The sequence below is a fragment of the Vigna umbellata genome, chromosome 11, assembly GCF_029865625.1.
Source record: "Vigna umbellata cultivar VRB3 chromosome 11, Vumbellata_1.0, whole genome shotgun sequence".
Classification (NCBI taxonomy): Eukaryota; Viridiplantae; Streptophyta; class Magnoliopsida; order Fabales; family Fabaceae; genus Vigna; species Vigna umbellata.
This window is the reverse complement of record NC_142175.1, coordinates 4,723,729-4,742,087: the sequence shown is the minus strand read 5'-3', so window position 1 is coordinate 4,742,087 and position 18,359 is coordinate 4,723,729. Positions and strand designations below refer to the sequence as shown.

The 18,359-nt window shown below is 31.5% G+C and overlaps 1 long non-coding RNA gene across 1 annotated transcript; it reads left to right on the top strand.

The window, feature by feature from the left end:
* The first annotated feature begins 6,202 nt into the window (after window positions 1-6,202).
* Window positions 6,203-6,696, top strand: LOC148190822 (uncharacterized). The gene is made up of 2 exons (XR_015782961.1): window positions 6,203-6,293; window positions 6,398-6,696. It is a non-coding gene; the product is annotated as an uncharacterized LOC148190822 (long non-coding RNA).
* The last annotated feature ends 11,663 nt before the right edge of the window (window positions 6,697-18,359 follow it).

Below are 18,359 nucleotides of genomic sequence, written 5' to 3'. Positions count from 1 at the left end.
TAATAATAATAATAAAAAGCAGATAAGATCTGGTGTGTGTTCGAGTCAGTGACCTTATCCAGCGGATGCAGCTTTATTTATCTCCTATTATGATAACGTGTAAAATGAGGTTACTTCTTTTGTTACAAAAATAGGATAATTTTTATGGCCTAAATATCCAAGTTCATCTTTTGAAAAACTCAGACACCTACTAATAAGTTTTTTTATTAAACTTGGTCATGAGAAAAGGGTTTTTTTTTTTTAATAATATATCATTGTATTTATGATTTTCCTTTTGTAAGAAGTATGCATGAACGGCTAAATCTCACAGAGAGACTTTTTTTGGCCCTTATGTGACTCTCGGGCATAAGACACGATGAATGCATTTTTTGTTTACAATTATTTAATATGGTACTCAGTTTTTTATTTTCTCAGTATAGTTTTCATATTTGTTAAAAAAATTATGAAAACTTTTATATTAAAATTGTTATAACAAGGTTAAGCATTTTCGATATCTTTATTTTTGTTACTCATTTTTAAATGAGTTTCTTGATTTCTATTTTCTGAATTAATTTTGGAAAAATTGATTAAATGAGGTTCTTATTATTAGTATCGTATTATACGGTTAAAGTGGATGTCACGTGCAAATATATTTATTTTTATTTTTTAATTCTTTTAATTTTTTTAAATAAAAATTTGTTACATACAAATTGATAGTGTCACGTAATAATGATAGTAAAATATAGCAATGATAGTGATAATGTCACCATCATGTGTCTCAATATAGTCATAATTCTTTTTAAAATTATTTTTTTGTCTCTTCTCAAATTTAAACCAAATTTAATTTATATGTAGATGTTATCAAATATTTTATTTAAAACTTATATTTTAATTAAATATTTTTATTAAAACTTATATTTTAATTAAATATTTTTAATAAAATTAAATTTATTTATATTTATATTTAGTTAATTATATAAATGTTAATTATGTTTTTTAAATATATTTATAAGAGTTAAAAAAATATTGACGATTAATATATCTATAAGTGTGTCATGTCATTATTTTTTTTTTAACTCTTATAAGTATATTTAAATAGCATAATTAACATTTATATAATTAACGAAATATAAATGTAAAAAAACTTAATCTTTTTAAACATATTTAATAAAAATATAATTTTTAATAAAATTATTTGTATAAAATTTATATACAAATTAAATTTTGTTTAAATTGGACTAGGACAAAAATGTTTAATTTTTAAAAAAAATTAAGACAAAATAAAAATACAAGGATCCAATTGAGACTAATGCAATGACACGTGGCATGACAGTGACACGTGACACTGTCACTACCACAATCAAACATTGTCATTACCATGTGGCACAATGTTTGTTTCACATGTGACAAATTTATATTTTTTTAAATAAACAAAAAAAATAAAAGTAAAAATATTTTAAACAACCCACGAATTGACATGTGACACTCTCTTTAACGATTTCAGTACGGTACTAACGGCAAGGACATGATTGTATCAAGTTTTCAAAAATACACTCAATTGGAACAAAAAAAAATTGAAATCCCCTTCTAGACCAAGTCATATTAAATGTTTTAAATGTTTAAGACATGGTCATATAGTTTTTGCCTACCCTAACAAAAAGGCCATATGCATTAAGGGTGAAGCAATTGTCACCAATGAGTCGGCTCATCCTCACCTTCGCACACTTATAGCTCCTCTTCCTCATTAAGTGCAGAAAAAGAGAAGGTCGTGCTCAATTATTTAAATGAGGCCCTTCAAGATATAATAGAGGAGAGAGTAAAAGAAGAAAGGAAAGAAAGAGAGGATAACACAAAAGAAGAAAATGACAGGACAAAATATATGAGAGAGCAAAGAAATAAAAAGAAGAACTTGTGAGAGGAAAGAAGAAGGCACAAGTTTTAGAGAAAGTNGGTACCCGCGGGTTTTTAAATACTCGCGGGTATTTTTTAAACGAGTATCTAGCGGGTAACGGGTCGGGTAGCGGGTACAATTTTATCCGACGGGTCGGGTTGCGGGTAGGCACTACCCGTGCCCGACCCGACCCGTTGCCATCCCTAGGCACAAGGCACAATGAAGCCAAACCTTGGAGATGAACTTCTCCTATAAAAAATGCTATTTAAACTCGCACAATAGGCTTCGGTTTAGACGAAACCGAAGCCTATCAAAACATGGTTGCCTTTTTGTAGTTTAGTCGAACTTATACGCCTCGGTTCAAAGGGAGCCTAAGCATATAAGCTTTATTACCTCGGTTAAAGCATACAACCGATGTGTAACAACCTACAATTCCACGTACCCCTCTCCACAACAGACTTTTCAGCTTTTCGAGCCTGACCTACTGCTTTGGTTCACCCAGAACCAGTGTGAAAACGTGTTTAGGCCTCCGGTTTAACTGGTAACCGAGGTAGTATAGGGGGTTAAAAAATTTAACCTTTAGTTTTCTTCTTCCTCGTCCATTTCGCGCAGAACATTTCCTCTCTCTGATTCTACCCCTTAATCGCATTCTTTCTTGTGTAAGTACCTATTTTTCTGGCCAACTCAAGCAGGATCAAGCAGGATCTTCTTTCTAGTGCCAGTCAAGCAGGATCAAGCGGGGGTTCATTTCGAAGAAGAAGAAATGTAAGTACCTATTTTTTTGGCCAACTCTACGTCTCTCTCCTCGCCTTCCTCCGCCTCTGACCACAAGCCGCAGCTCCTCACTCCTCGCTCCCACGCCCTTCATCCTCGGCAAGTGCATACGCATCGACGATGACACTTCCAAGGAAGACGTTGTTTCTGTGGGCCCCTCTACCTCATCCGGACTGTGGGCCCTCCCTGCTCGCCCCGATTTCAGACAAATCTGGAGCATCGTCGCCGCTCCAGATTTGGTTGTGCAGCCCGCCGCCGTGTCGATGTCGCAACAGCAAGCGTTGCTCTTTGCTCATCACCAACGTCAGCAGCAGTAGGCCATTGGAGAAGCGTCAGCGGCTAGGGTGGAAAATTTAGGCTTCGTTGTCCTGCTTCTTGTTTGGAAAATTTAGGCTTGGTGCTAAGAAAGTTGGATACTTGTTTTAGATTTTGGGGCTTTTGTTGGAGGAGAATGTAAGGAACGGTGGGGAAGTGTCTTTCCAACAGTGTTCAGATGGAAGAATGTATGTTGTGTTGTGTGGGCATAACATCATACATAGTATTTTCAGATACCTTAATGCTGTAATCAAACTTTACTTCCATATCTTCCTTGCCGCTCTGCTCAGCTTCTTCGATGCACACGTGGTTCCTCTCTGGGCCCCATTTTTTGACTCCCAACTCATCATCTTCCTGCTAGAATCGTGAGCTACAAACATAACATTGCAACATCACAAACATGGCTCCATGATAAAAGCTTAAAAAGTCTTCGCACTGTTCTTTGTTTTCATGTGCTAAGAAAGTTAGATACTTGTTTTAAATTTTGGGGCTTTTGTTGGAGGAGAATGTGATGAAGTGATAACACACTATGGTGATGCTCAAATATTGAAGCTTGTCGGTGTGGAAAACACTCTACTCTACTGCCTCGGTTCAAGTCCTAACCGAGTCAGTAAAGTCTGTGTTACTGCCTCGGTTCAAGTCCTAACCGAGTCAGTAAAGTCTGTGTTACTGCCTCGGGTCACAAACGAGGCAAAAAGGGATAAACTTTTCACCTCATATGTATATGCCTCGGTTCAGGAACTGTTGTCTATGGGCGAAATTAACCGCTGATGTTTCCCTTTAGTGTGCGCGCTTCTCCAGAGAGGCTTCATTGGACCAGAAATAAAACTTTCCACACGAGCTCCCATTCTATGGCGTGGTGGCAGGAAGTGAAGAACAACGAAAATCAACTTATAGATTACAGGAAGGGAAGAAGAAGAACAACGTTTTGACAAAAACAAAAAAGAGAACAAAAAGGATATTAGAAAGGCATAGGAAGATGCGAAGTGAAGTAGGGTTCGATTTCGCTGAAGAATTGGGGAAATTTAAATTTTTTTAGAAAAGTTACCGCAGTTTATCCCACAGACCGCCAACAAGTATTTAAAAAATAAAAATTTAAAACTTAGGCAGTTTTAACAAAACCGTCAAGAATTTAAGGGGGTTTTAAAAAATACCGAGAATAAACCCCTCTTAAATTATATTATTTTTGTAGTGATATCCATGTCAATTGTGTGTAAGTGGTAATTGAAGACAAAAAAAATTTAGAAAGAGCTTGCAAAGTGAAATCTACATTATCTCAAATCTCTGAAGACCTACATTTAAATATCTAAATAGAAGAGAACAACTACATTTAGTCTGTTAGCCAACCTTGAATTACATCGTTTTTTAATCTTAGATTTTAATCTTGTTAAGTGTGTTAATAAATTTTAATATAAATTAATTTTGAGATCAATTTGATAATTAGGCCATAAATGTTGAAAAAACTACAATTGAGGCACCACCAAGTTATCTCTGTTAAAAACTAAACCTGATTAATACAACTAAAATATAGTTGGACCTTAATTATTAACCAAAGTCTCGAAAACAAAGTTATCCATAATCTTTTTACCTAACTTCAAAGTTACATTTCGATTGATTCGATCCTTGAGATGATCAAATTAACTTCATATCTTAACTTCCCAAAGCCAATAAGTGACCAAAATCATCCATCAGCATGTCAACATCGACAAAATATATTATGATGAATAGGCTTAAAATTTTAAAATAAAACAAAAAATAAACTTACCGAAGGTGTTAAGTGTAAATAAAATTTTCCACATCAAATCGCTTATCACATAATTTAACATGTGATGTATATTTTATATTGCATCTTCATATTTTACCTTGAGCAGAAGACAAAAAAAAATGAGAACATGTTTTTTTAAGTAATATATACACCATATGATTAAAGATATACAAATCATAATTAGAATAAAATTATAAATTACAACAATACCATAAATAAAAAGGACTTATATCAATAATTTATTTTAATCTTTTATGACAAAAAATTAACAACTTTATATAATAATACTTAAATAAATTCATAAAACTTTGAAAATTTATAATAAAGCGTCAAAGTAAACTTGAGCATGTATAATAAGGTATTTATTAAATATAATTAATGAAACAATCATGTATACATTAAATAATATATTAAATATAATATATACCTAATTTAATATAAGGTTTTTAAAAATCTCATTTATAATACAAAATAGAGTTAATAACTCTTTAGTGCAACTGGTGGAACCTGTCTGGGATAGAGTTCATAATCATGATAATAGTTTATAATCATGATAATACTTGTGTTGTGAATGAATTTTCTCTTGTTAAGAATTTTGATAATAGTGTTTCATGGTCGATATATCTTTTTTGGAAGATGTCACTCCCATTATTATTAGTTTGTAAGGTTTACAACAATAACATTCAACTCATATATTTCTAATCCTTAATGTTTAAAGAAGTTCTAATCCTTAATGTTTAAGGAAGTTTGTTTTTGAGAAGAATTAAAAATAACTTCTAAAGACTAATATACCTAATGAAAGAGAATATTTTAATATTTACAAGCATAATGAAAATATTTAAATTACAATTTAGCATAGGAGTAAGCCAATTAAAAGATAATAATAAATTCTCCAAAGCAAAAGCTTCTAAAAGTTAAAGGCATTAAACGTGAGAGGAATAGATATATAGTGATAAATATTTTTTAATGCACTGAATAATGCCTTTTTCCTAGCACATGGAGTTCAAAATCAAAATGGTTTCCTTATAAGTTTGATATAATTTTATCATAGATTTAACGTGGTTCCCAATGTTTTTTTTCTTCTTTGGTTTTTTTAATTTTTTTTATGAAATCTTTATGTAATGACAGTTATATTTAGAATGAAGTTATTTAAAAATATAATATATTTATTAAGTTTAACATATGTAACTATGATAAATAAATATATAACTTCTATATTCTAAATTTATATATTAAAATATATAATCAATTAAAATATAATAAATGAAATATAATTTATATTAAATTTAATTATATATAATTATGATTTGTCTAATATAACATCATATAATTAAAATACAATTACACAAAAATTAATTACTACAATCAGTGCATTGCACCACCCCAATCTTCAAGGAATTCAAAGAGACTTTTACCTCTATTTAAACAAACAGCTGCATGTCGATTGAACATATATTACAAAAAAAAAAGCATTGCAAGTAAAGTTTATTGCTTTTGATATACCACATTTGTTAGAAATGACTAAGTTTTTCTTTTCACACATAGTTGCCTTTATCCTTATAATTTCAGGTTTGATATAATTTCCCAATTTCTAATATTTCGATAAGATCCTATTCAATGTTAAATTGTTCATTGATAATTTATTTGTTCTAATTCTATCTTGTATTTTTCAGTTATTTCAAGAACAACCGGATTAAATATCAAAAGATGTGAAAAATTGATACAGCCCACAAACTGCACCATCCAAAAATGTCAAGCAGATTGCTTTAGCATGTTTCAGAACTTACAACCGTTTGGAAAATGCATTCAAAACACTAAGAATAATACTTATGAATGTATTTGCCTCTACAATTGTGCTGCAACACAACATTTGGTTTAAACGTAGGCAAATGCTCATATGTACCCAGTTAAAGCGGGTGAGAGAAACAAGGTTATTAAAAGTTAATTAATAAACAATATAGTTTTATGATCACCATTTGCTCCATCTATTTTCTTACCTTGTTGCACTTAGGACCAAGGTTCCTTACTATTTGATATGGTTGCATTTCTTTTTATAAAGTCACTCCAATCAATATAAAAGTTAAATGATATTTGTTTTAAAATTAACTGAAAATTCAAATAAAATTTCAACTTGTTCTTACCAAGAATGACCCAGGTTGTTCTAAGGTGTACGGATCTAATCTTTGAGGCAAATCCAAACTCTAAATTGACACGAGGAGAAAGTCTAACCGTAAGAGTTCTAACACTCGCTATATTATATTCTATAAGTATTCAAGTGAAAGATGAATATAAGTATTTTATAATTTTCATAGATTTGTTAGGGTGTGTTCACTTCAAGAGATACATTTGAAAGAGAATGAATGGATTTAAGAGGATTTGAGAATAAATTGAGTGTTTTTTTTAAGGAGTTTGGAGGTAAGTGAAAGTGAATTGAAAAGTAAAATTGATGAAAGTTAAGGTAGAATTTGATTTGGAACAAATAAAAAAAAGTTGTAAATAAATAAGAAATGAAGATTACTAAATTATCCTTAATGACAATGGTGATATAAAATGATTTTTGAGAATAAAATAATTTTTGGTAAAAATTATTTTGAAATATTAAATTTTAAAAAAATTATTAAATAATTAAAACAATATATTTTTTAGAATTAATAATAATAATAATATCATTATTACTATTAATAATATTATTATTACTATCATTATTATTATTAAATAATTAAATAACTAATGTTCCTATTTTCCAGTTACAAATTAGAAATTATTAAATAACTAATATTCCTATTTCTTACATAGAAATTATTAAGTTAAAAATTATTAAATAACTAATACTTTTATTTTCTTCACCTTAGAAATTATTAGAGATTCTAAAAATTGAAAATAACGTGAAAATGGAAGTCATATGGGGTTGCATGGATTTTGATTGTGCGGGCATCATTTTGGGTTTCAAAAATTAGAAACCTCATTTTCGTGAAAGAACCCTAGAGAGCGTCCTCTCACCCACAAGTGTTGTTTGAGCATAACCGGCTGTTGACATTTATATCCAACTACATCCCCAAGAAACAATTTTGCTATAACTCTTGGTCCAAAACTGCCTTGGTACCAAAGGCTAAATAATATGGGACCTAACGCAAAGGTTTTGCATAACAAGGTCAAAAACTAAAATGCCCTTAAGTCCAGATTTGTTTTTTTAATATTGGACATACAACTGATGTGGAGGCAATGATTATGAAATTTATATCCACCTCCATCCCTTATGAACAATGTTTGTACAATTCTTGGTGCAAAAGTACATTGGTATCAAAGGCTAAATAATTAGGAACCTAAGACAAAGGTTTTGCACAATAAGGTCAACAATGAAAATGCCCTTAATTTTTAAGTCCAAAATATTTTTTTTTACACTTATTGGACATACAACTGATGTGGAGGCAATGATGATGACATTTATATCCACCTCCATCCCTAAGGAACAATTTTTTTTACAACTCTTGGTGCAAAACTGCATTAGTAACAAAGGCTAAATAATTGGAGACCTAAGGCAAAGGTTTTGCAACACAAGGTCAAGAACGAAAATGCCCTTAATTTTGAAGTTCAAAATTTTATTTTTTAGTACTTATTGGACATACAACTGATGTGGAGACAATGTTTGTGACATTTATATCCAATTACATCCCCAAGAAACAATTTTTGCTATAACTCTTTAGTGCAAATATACATTGGTACCAAAGGCTAAATAATTGGGGACCTAAGGCAAAGGTTTTTCACAACAAGGTCAACAACGAAAATGCCCTTAATTTTGAAGTCCATAATTTTTTTTTACACTTATTGGACATACAACTGATGTGGAGGCAATAGTGATGACATTTATATCCACCTCCATTCCCAAGGAACAATTTTTTGTACAACTCTTGGTGCAAAACTGCATTGGTACCAAAGGTCAAATAACTAGAGACCTAAGGCAAAGGTTTTGCACAGCAAGGTCAACAACGAAAATGCCCTTAATTTTGAGGTCCAGACTTTTTTTCTTAGCACTTATTGGACATACAACTGATGTTGAGGGAATGATTATTACATTTATATGCAACTCCATCCCCGAGGAACAATTTTTTGTACAACTCTTTATGCAAAATTGCATTGGTACCAAAGGGTGAATAAGTGGGGACCTAAGGCAAAGATTTTGCACATCTTGGTCAACAAACCTCATGAGATTTAGTTTTACCTAATGGACAAGCTTAGAAATCAAGTCCATCTTAGACAAAGTTTCCTTAGATTACCTTTACCTAAGCTTCTAGGTAAAAATCTTCCAAAAGAATTTTATAAAATACAATGAAAAAATATCCTTAACAAAAGAAAGGTTTAACTAAAATGCTACAAAATTACCTATATATCATGGAGACATATAAAAGGAAACAAAATCAAGGAATATATGAAGTGTAAAATGGGATGTAAATATCCAAGTAAACTAACTACCTTAGGTGAAAGTGAAAGTGACACTTTGGAGCCCCTTGACACACTTTAACTTCTAAAGTGGAATTAAGACTAGTACAACAATTTTAGCTAACGAGATGGAATTGCACCAAAGACATTTTCCCAAGACACCAAAGCAAAGAAGCAATTGAAATAAAATTACAAACCAAATGAACCAAAATTACAAGGGAAGTGAAACCAATAATACAACAAAGTTCCATGATATTCAAATGAAATATGAAAATGTCGTGAGCTTGTTTTCTTATTTCTTCAAGTTTTTCCCTTTTTTTATGTCACTCAAAGTGCCTCCTTTTCATCTCCCTTTTCCAAGCCAATTAGAAGTACTTCTTCTAACCTCTTTTTGACCCCAAGTGTTATAACCACTCAAAAGGCCAAGAAAAAGAAGAATAAAGACAAAATTTGAATGGCTAAACTCAAATGGAGATTAATGGATAAGACATATAAAAGTCAAGAAGGACAAACTAGAAATAAGGCATGAAAACAAGTAAGAACTCAAAAAGAAATTCCTAAGAAAGGTAGTAGAATGGATTAATAAAACCAAAAGAAACTAAGAATTTAGAAACTTATGGGACACATACATGGACCAAACACAAGACAAACAAGAAAGGATAGATGAGACAACACGAAAATATGGGTCAAAGGAACTTATCTATTGAAGACCTCCAAGGAAAGGAACCTTTGCTCTTGATACCAAATGATGGAACCTTTTTCTAGGAGCTTGATGAAGAGCCCTAGAGTGGCTTTACGGAGGATTTGAATTGATAAAGGAAGTGTTTGATCAAGTGTGGCTTGGGGATTATTTCTTCAAGGAGGTTCGACCAACCTTATAAGAGAGTTAGTAAGAGTCTTAGAAGAAGACAACTTACTTGATCTTAGAGAAAGTGAGACATCAATTTGGCAAAGTTTCACTATATTCAATTCCAATATCAATTTACAATGAGAGGAGCTCTCCTTTTATACGAGGAGTAGAACTCTCTAGAAAGAAAAATAATGCATGTATCTCCAAAGGTACTTTGAAATTCAAAAGGGCCTAGAAGCTTCCTTTGTTCAAGGGTATTGAATGAGAGCCTTTCCCTCCACCAACCATTCAAGGAGGATGCGTGGGAGCCTCTCCCTTAAGTGACCGGCCAATGGGGATGTTCCTCCACTCTTCCAAGTCCATATGAACCTTCAAGTCCCAAATCAAGCCCAAATGAGATGTTAATTAAGGTCCAAGACCTAAATGTGGCACTAAGCTCCTCTAGCTTATGTTAAGCTACCTAATCAACACTAATCAATGTTCTTGGTCCAAATACAAGGTTTAAAAGAAAGAATTTTTTTACTTATTTACAAGGTTTTTAAGAGAAAGGAAGAGAGTAGTAAGTAATCCTCTATTGAAGTAAAGTTATTTGAGGTTCATCTTCTTCTTCCATCCTCTTTGTCATTACTCTAGTGAGAGGTCCAATGCGTCCTCTAGATGGTCCTCCATGAGGCTTACTAGTTAGGCAAAGGAAAAAGACTTGAATCTAATCTAGTAGGGGGTGGTAACCTGTGTTTACTTCAAGAACGTGGGTAAAATTACTATTTGAATATTCTTTATCAAGTAATATTTGCAAAACATATTAAGAAAATTTAAAATACAATTGAGCTCTTAGCTCTATATATAGAAAGATAAAGTTATCTTTGTATGCATGTACATATATAACTTCAAAACTTTGTCATAAAGTCAAAGCAAACTTGAGTGGGTAACATAATGTATTTATTTAATATAGTTAATTAAATATGATGTGTTTATTAAGTATAATATAATTAATCATGATTAATGAATTTATAACTTCTACTCTGTATTTAATCATGTCACCAGTTAAAACAAAAAATTAAGTATAATATTAACCATGTCACCAGTTAAAACAAAAAATTAAATGATCGGGATTTATTGAAAATTATAATTTTTTTGAAACCCAATAAATTTTTTTAATAAAGACTAGATTAAAAATATGCACATTTATGAGAGATTTAAATCTTAATTAAACCTTATAATTAAATCATAATTAAACCTAATAATTAAATTTTAATTAAACATAATAAATACATAACTTTGTATAATAAACATGAAGTAAATAAGGAGTTGAAAGAGATCTTTCACTCTATTTAAAGGAAATTTTTTATGTCTATCGAACATATTACACAGAAAAACATTGAGAGTAAAGTTTATTGCTTTCGATATACCACAATTGTTAGAAATGACTAAGTTTTTCTTTTCACAAATACTTGCCTTTATCCTTATCATTTCAGGTAAGATAATTTTCCAATTTCAAATATTTTGATAACATTCTTCAATGTTAAATTGTTTATTGATCAATGATTTGATCGAATTCTTTTTTTTTTTTTTTTTTTCAGTTATTTTAAGAACAGGCGCAACAGATCCACAAAGATGTCAAAAAGTGTTACAGCCCGCAGACTGCATCCTCCAAAAATGTCAATCGGATTGCTTCAACATGTTTAAAAATTCACAAGCGAGTGGACAATGCATTCACAACAACAATAATAATACTTTTGAATGTGTTTGCATCTTTAATTGTAATGCAATACCAAATTTGGTGTAAACTTAACTACTGGTAATATGTACCCAGTGGAAGAGGGTGAGAGAAATAAGTTTTCTAGAAGTTAATCAATAAAAATAAAGTTTTATGACCCATTTGAGCAAAAAGTTAGCATTTTCTCCTTATTTTTTAAAGGGTTAAATATGTTTTTAGTTCCTAAACTATTGGTCGTTTTTGGTTTTCGTCCCTCTTTCAAAATAAGGTACAATTTGGTCCTCATCCTTTTTGAAACTTTAGTTTTAGTCCTCGAAACTTTGGTTTTAGTCTTTGAAAAGAGGGACGAAAACCAAAATTTTGAAAAGAAAGAGGATCAAATTGTACCTTATTTTAAAAGAGGGACGAAAACCAAAAACGACCAATAGTTTATGGACTAAAAACATATTTAACCCTTTCTTAAATTTATTTGTTTATTCAATTTATTTATTTTCTGAAAAATTACTCCATTAATGTTTTTCGTTTATTTTCTAAAAGCAAAAGCTTTCTCTCTTCCAGCAATCCCTTTATACTACTTGTTCCTACCAGGGCTGATAAAAAAAAAGCACCTTGTAACACTTAGGAATAAGGTTCTTTACGACTCCGTTTAGATAAATTTTTAATTAAAAAGTCGCTCGAATCATTATAAAATTAAAAATGCGATTTAGTTTAAATTTAATCTAAAATCAAAATAAAATCGAACAAAATTTTGTAATATTCGGATTCGATCAACTTTTTTGGACGTTTATTATTATAAAACTGTCAAACAATCTTTTACGAACAAACTTTTGAAGTATTTTAAAATAATAATTTTTTAAATATAGCACATTTTTAATTATTTATATTTGTACTTTCAATTTGTTAATATTTATACAGAAATTATGTAATATTATAGTTTTAAAACTTATAATACAAATTTGCTATTCGGTTTTAATAAGTAAATAAATATATTATAAATAAAATTAAAAAAAACCAACACGTGTAGACGTGTCCGTTGTTAATTAACTTTAAACATATAATGTTATATCAATAAAACAAATTTTGATCAGTTAGGTCTTTATTTGCAATCTAAAATTGAAAACCAATAGACTTAGGAAAATATTTTTGAGATATTTAATAATATAATAAATTATTATCACATATATTCTAATACATTACAAAATCACTTCATGATATTATAATATAGTAATTAATAATCTAATATTTCAAAGATTTTATAATATAATAATTAATTATATAATATTTTCAAGATATAACACGTTATTATTTTCAACTAATAAAATTTGTTTAATAATATTTTACTTGTGATATAGAAAAACCTACGAATACAACACTCAATTCCATCATACACAACTCAACACTCAATATTTGATAATTAAGACCTAATTTATACTTTTTTACACATAAAAAAGATATATATATATATATATATATATATATATATATATATATATATATATATATATTTTGTTTGAAGTAATTCCAGTTTCTCGTGGCAGTTATATTTTGAATAAATCTATGTTATTAGAAAGTAATGATCCTTAAGAATAAAAGAACTGAAAAATAAAAATTGCTCACATTTGTTGTTCATTACTTTATAATAACATGATAGACTTATTTAAAACATAACTACTCTTAAAAATATGGAACCATACAGCTAGTTTATACTAGTACAGTCAAGGAAAACGACAGCGGTTATTTTTGTCTATAGGCAGCAGTTTTCGAACCGAGACATATTCAGGCGAGGCAAAAAGTCTAATACTTTTGGCCTCGGTTGAGAACCGAGGCATGAAAGCAGAGGATTTTGCCTCGGTTCATTATTACCCGAAGCAGTAACTTTTTTGTTTTTTTAATTTTTTTTTCATATGACTTTATGCCTCGGTTATAGCTGGAACCGAGACAGTAGACTCTTTTTTTTTTTTACTCATCCGCAAGACTTTCTGCTTCGGGTGTGACTATAACCGAGGCCGTAAGGGGTCTTTCTACTTCCGTTGTGACCATAACCGAGACATATATCCTTTTTCTTTTTTTTTTTAAAATGAGGTTTGTTTCTGCAACATTCCCAACCACAGAAACAAACCTGCATATATTTTTATAGCCAGAACAGTCCAAAATAATGCAGAAACGTATATTTTAAATGAAAATTATATTAAAACATAAATATATTGAATGGAATCATAAATCAACTTCTTAGAAGCATAAATCAATCCAATGTAATCATAAATCAAGTTTCAAGCATAAATCAATGCAATGTACAAAGTTAAACTTATAATAATGTAGAAAAGCATAAAACAACTTAGAAACATAAACTTAGAAACATAAACTTAAAACTTACTATATCCTAATATCTACTACATACTATTATATAAATGAATTACATATTTAGCAAGTGTTTTCCTCACAATTTGAATTGACTTCTCTGGAATTGCAGCAGTCCTATTAAATTTCTGCATAAAACACAATGATTTCAATTAGTGTATATGAAATCCAAACTATAGAGAACATAAAATTCAAACCTAAATATTACCGTTTCCCATCCACTGGTGTAATGTGCACGAATGATGGTCATCATCCAAAACATAACGTAGTAACCACATTCATATGACCCCATTTATCTATTACACTACAATATATCATCATAATTATAAAATGTTAAGTAACATCATTTGAATGGAACCAAATGTAACAAAGTATGGAGTAAAATACCAAACCTTAAGGGCAACCCATGCAAGCTTTTTAGCTGTAGTAGTAGATCTCCAGATAACATCATATGTGTTGTAAGGGAACTATTTAAAAAAATTCCTTTAGCATACATTTATATAACAAAAAAGTCGAAACATTGAGATTCTTACCAATCTACTACATGTCTAAGAGGGCTGGGAGGAGACTTCTGCAATGAACAAAACCAGACAGCAGTGTTCTCCGGTATGGAGATCACAAGTAGCTGTCAATGACACCTGAAATTGGTAATAACTTATGAATCATATACCAAAATTAATAAATGAATGTGTTGAAGTTAACAAACTTCACTTACCCATGTATATAAGAGAGAAAATATATCTCCTTCCCCATTCCAAAGTAGGTGGTGATGTATGTTTGGATATCATCAAATTTATTTCTTTCATGAGTCATAGAGGGGTCAATGAACCCATATACATCGTTGAACCCCTTCTTGTTACTAACATCAAACATATACCTAAAATAAAGAAATAATCTTATATAAGTAAATTTATAAAATAGAATTATATAAAAAAGTTTTCATAAACTTACATCATCCACAGTTGAATGAGTGTAATATTAATTCCTTCTCTACCCGATGCAAGCTCCCTAACATCTTGATGATGCAATTACCATCTCCTCTATTTTCATTTGTAAAAAGTATGTTTGTTCAAAAAATCTGGAGATAGTAAATAATTTTTGTATTGAATCTCAAACGGGAAACTAAGGCTAATTCACAACAAAAATATATATTCAAGCAAACAAATAATTACATATGCAACATGTAATATATTCAACCAAACAATATATCCAACCAAGAGTAAATAATGTCATTTCAATTGGTCTCAAAATCTATCTATCTTGTTATTTTTTTATGTCTTATATTTTGTTAACTACCTTGAGTTACACTCTTTGAATCAATTCCTTGAAAAATATTCAGCCTTCAAAATCTATTGTTGAAAGGGGACAAAGGGACACAGTGCAGTGCACTTCCATTCTCCCTTTACTTCTTTAACTAACTTTGCTTCCACTCTTTGAATCCCTATGTTCTAAAAGACTTATTCTTCTTTTCAATTTCAAAAATAAATAAAAAATAAAATACATTTTCATTCACTCTAAGTGTTAGGCTTAGAACCAATTAATCATCCCAAATTTCCAGCCTTCAAAGTTTGTTGAAACTCAGCTTTTATTTTTTTAAATAACAATCTACAATTCAACGTGCCAATCTAAAATTCAACGTGCCAATCACTACTTTGTACATTTCTAAATTAACTCCGAATAGTGCGTAACACACTACTTATCCTAACAATCTAACTGCGAAACAACCAATACACTGCCAACAACAAACAGCCAATACACTGCCAACAACAAACAGCCAATACACCGCATACCAAAATTAAAAAAATCAAAACAACCAATACATACAATTTGTTTCTCTTTCAGTCTCCACCAATTATTATCAGCAAAAACACAATGAACCAACCTCAATGCAGACAACAAGATTGAAACAACGTTGGAGGCAGTACCGGCGGAGGCAGCAGCGGCGGAGGAAGCACTGGCAGGCCAACGGTGGCGCGACGGTGAAGGGAGGAGGCGCGGCCAACAACGAGGACGATCAGGACTGAATGCGCGAGCAATGGCAGCAGCAGTGGCAGAGGTAGCACCGGCGAGGCACCAATGGCGTGACGGCGAAGGGAGGAGGCGCGCCCAAAAACGACGACGAGTAGTGGCACTACCAAGACGGAGGCCGGCGAGACAACTGGCAGCAAAGCGGTGGCGCGGTGAGTCAAGGAGAGGCACTGGTGGACGAAAATGAAGAAAAAACAGTATACGAGGAAGAAGAAGAAGCTGTCGACGAAAATGGAGGTTCTACGCGATTTGAAAATATGAAGTTGAGCTACTACCTCGGTTACTCACACACCCGAGGTAATATCACCATACAACATCGGTTAAAAGCATCAACGGTGTAGAACGTGTGGAGAATCGACCTCGGTTCAGTGCTTAACCGATGCCCTAGGTCGTAGCAGCAGTTGGACAGGCGTAGCAGGACTTGAACAGGCGTAGCAGCAGTTGGGGTAGGTGGTTTAGGCATCGGTTCGCCTACAAACCGAGGCAGTAGGCTACGGTTTAGGCACCGGTTTCCTAACTAACCGAGGCAATAGGCTATGGTTCAGACTTTTCAGGTCTTTTCAGGTGAGCAGCAAAGGTTTATAGGCTTCGATCTCGTCCTAACCGAGGCAATAGGGAGGCGTTTAGGCCTCGGTTTCCGGGCGAACCGAGGCAGTAGCTTGTTGTTAGACTTCTCAGTGCCTTTTCAGACTTCTCAGACTGAGCAACAGGGGTGTATAGGCCTCGGTTTCTGGGTGAATCGAGGCAGTAGCTTGTTGTCAGACTTCTGAGTGCCTTTTCAGACTTCTCAGACTGAGCAGCAGGGGTGTATAGGCCTCGGTTTTGTCTGAACCGAGGCAATAGGGCTGTTCCACCACGGGTTGAATGGGGACCGAGGTATATAACCTTGTATGCTTCGGTTTTTGTATAACCGAAGCATATATGGAGCATCAAAATCTACATTTTTTACTAGTGTAACAATATTATATATATATATATATATATATATATATATATATATATATATTTGTTTATATATGTGTTTGTGTGGACTATTGAAATAACAGAGAAACTTTAAAACGAGAGTTTGAAAAATTCTAACAAAGACTAATGGATATTTTTTACAAGTTTAGACTATCTGTAGGTAGTGTTGAATATTTAAAGATTTTGAAAATTGTTTATAAACATAGTAAAAAGAAGGCAAAGATGAAAACTCATTTTATACTGGTTCATTTAATCTAAGCTAGGTCTAGTTCTCCTTTTAACACTCTTAAAGGGTTCCAATTCAACAAGTTACAAATGAGCCAATTCTGGTTTACAAGATTCCAACTAGATAAAATCATTTAACTCCCTCTAAGTTAAACAAACTGGGTGTTTTGAATTACTCCTAATTATCGGAAAAGAAATGATTGTTTTTAAAAGAAGTATAGATGGATAACTCTTTTAGAGAGGATGTGATCAAAACAATATAGATCTAAAAGACTGCTACAAAGAAATATTCTCAAAGCTAGACGGTGCACTAAAGCGAAAGAGTAACAACATAAGAGTATGTGCAAGTTAATTGTTCTTCTTCTCTTCTTCATGATTTAATTGTCCCTCTCCTTTTTTTCATGAAGTCTTCAATTTTATAGAGAACTTCGAAAAGGATCTGTTACACTAGAGCATTGACTTTTGATAAAGTTATTGTAGCCTTTTGTATGATATCAAATGCTAAAACAAAATTATGTTGTTGTACAGATTTTTCAGATAGAAAGTAACGAATAAACATTCCTGGAATGTCTTTTTATTTCTTAAAGTCTTTCTAAATCAACATAGGGCTTTTGAATAAATCATTTTTCCTTGATAGTATTTGCATAGATAAAGAGAGACTACACAACAAACAAAAAGGACTACTCATACATCGGTTTAAACAATTAGATTGTTTACTTATATCTTTTAAATGTCCTCCCTTTACTATAGCATTTAGGATAATGTGTTCTCTATATTGTTTAAGATAGTGTTTAGTTATATAGCATTTAGCGAGTTATCCTAGACAATATTTTTGCTAAAAACTATTTCGATAGATGATTTTGTTAAACTTCAAAATAAAAGGTTCCTAGATGATCTTGTCTTGAGAACATTAAGTCCATGGTGCTTTTTGTCAAGTCAAAGATATTTTAAACTTGTATTTGAATTTTTCTTATAGTATTGTAGTAGAGTGTTAATATGTTTGGGTTAAATTCTTGCTTTGGAGAGTATGGGTGTACTTGGCATTAAAAGGCATGTG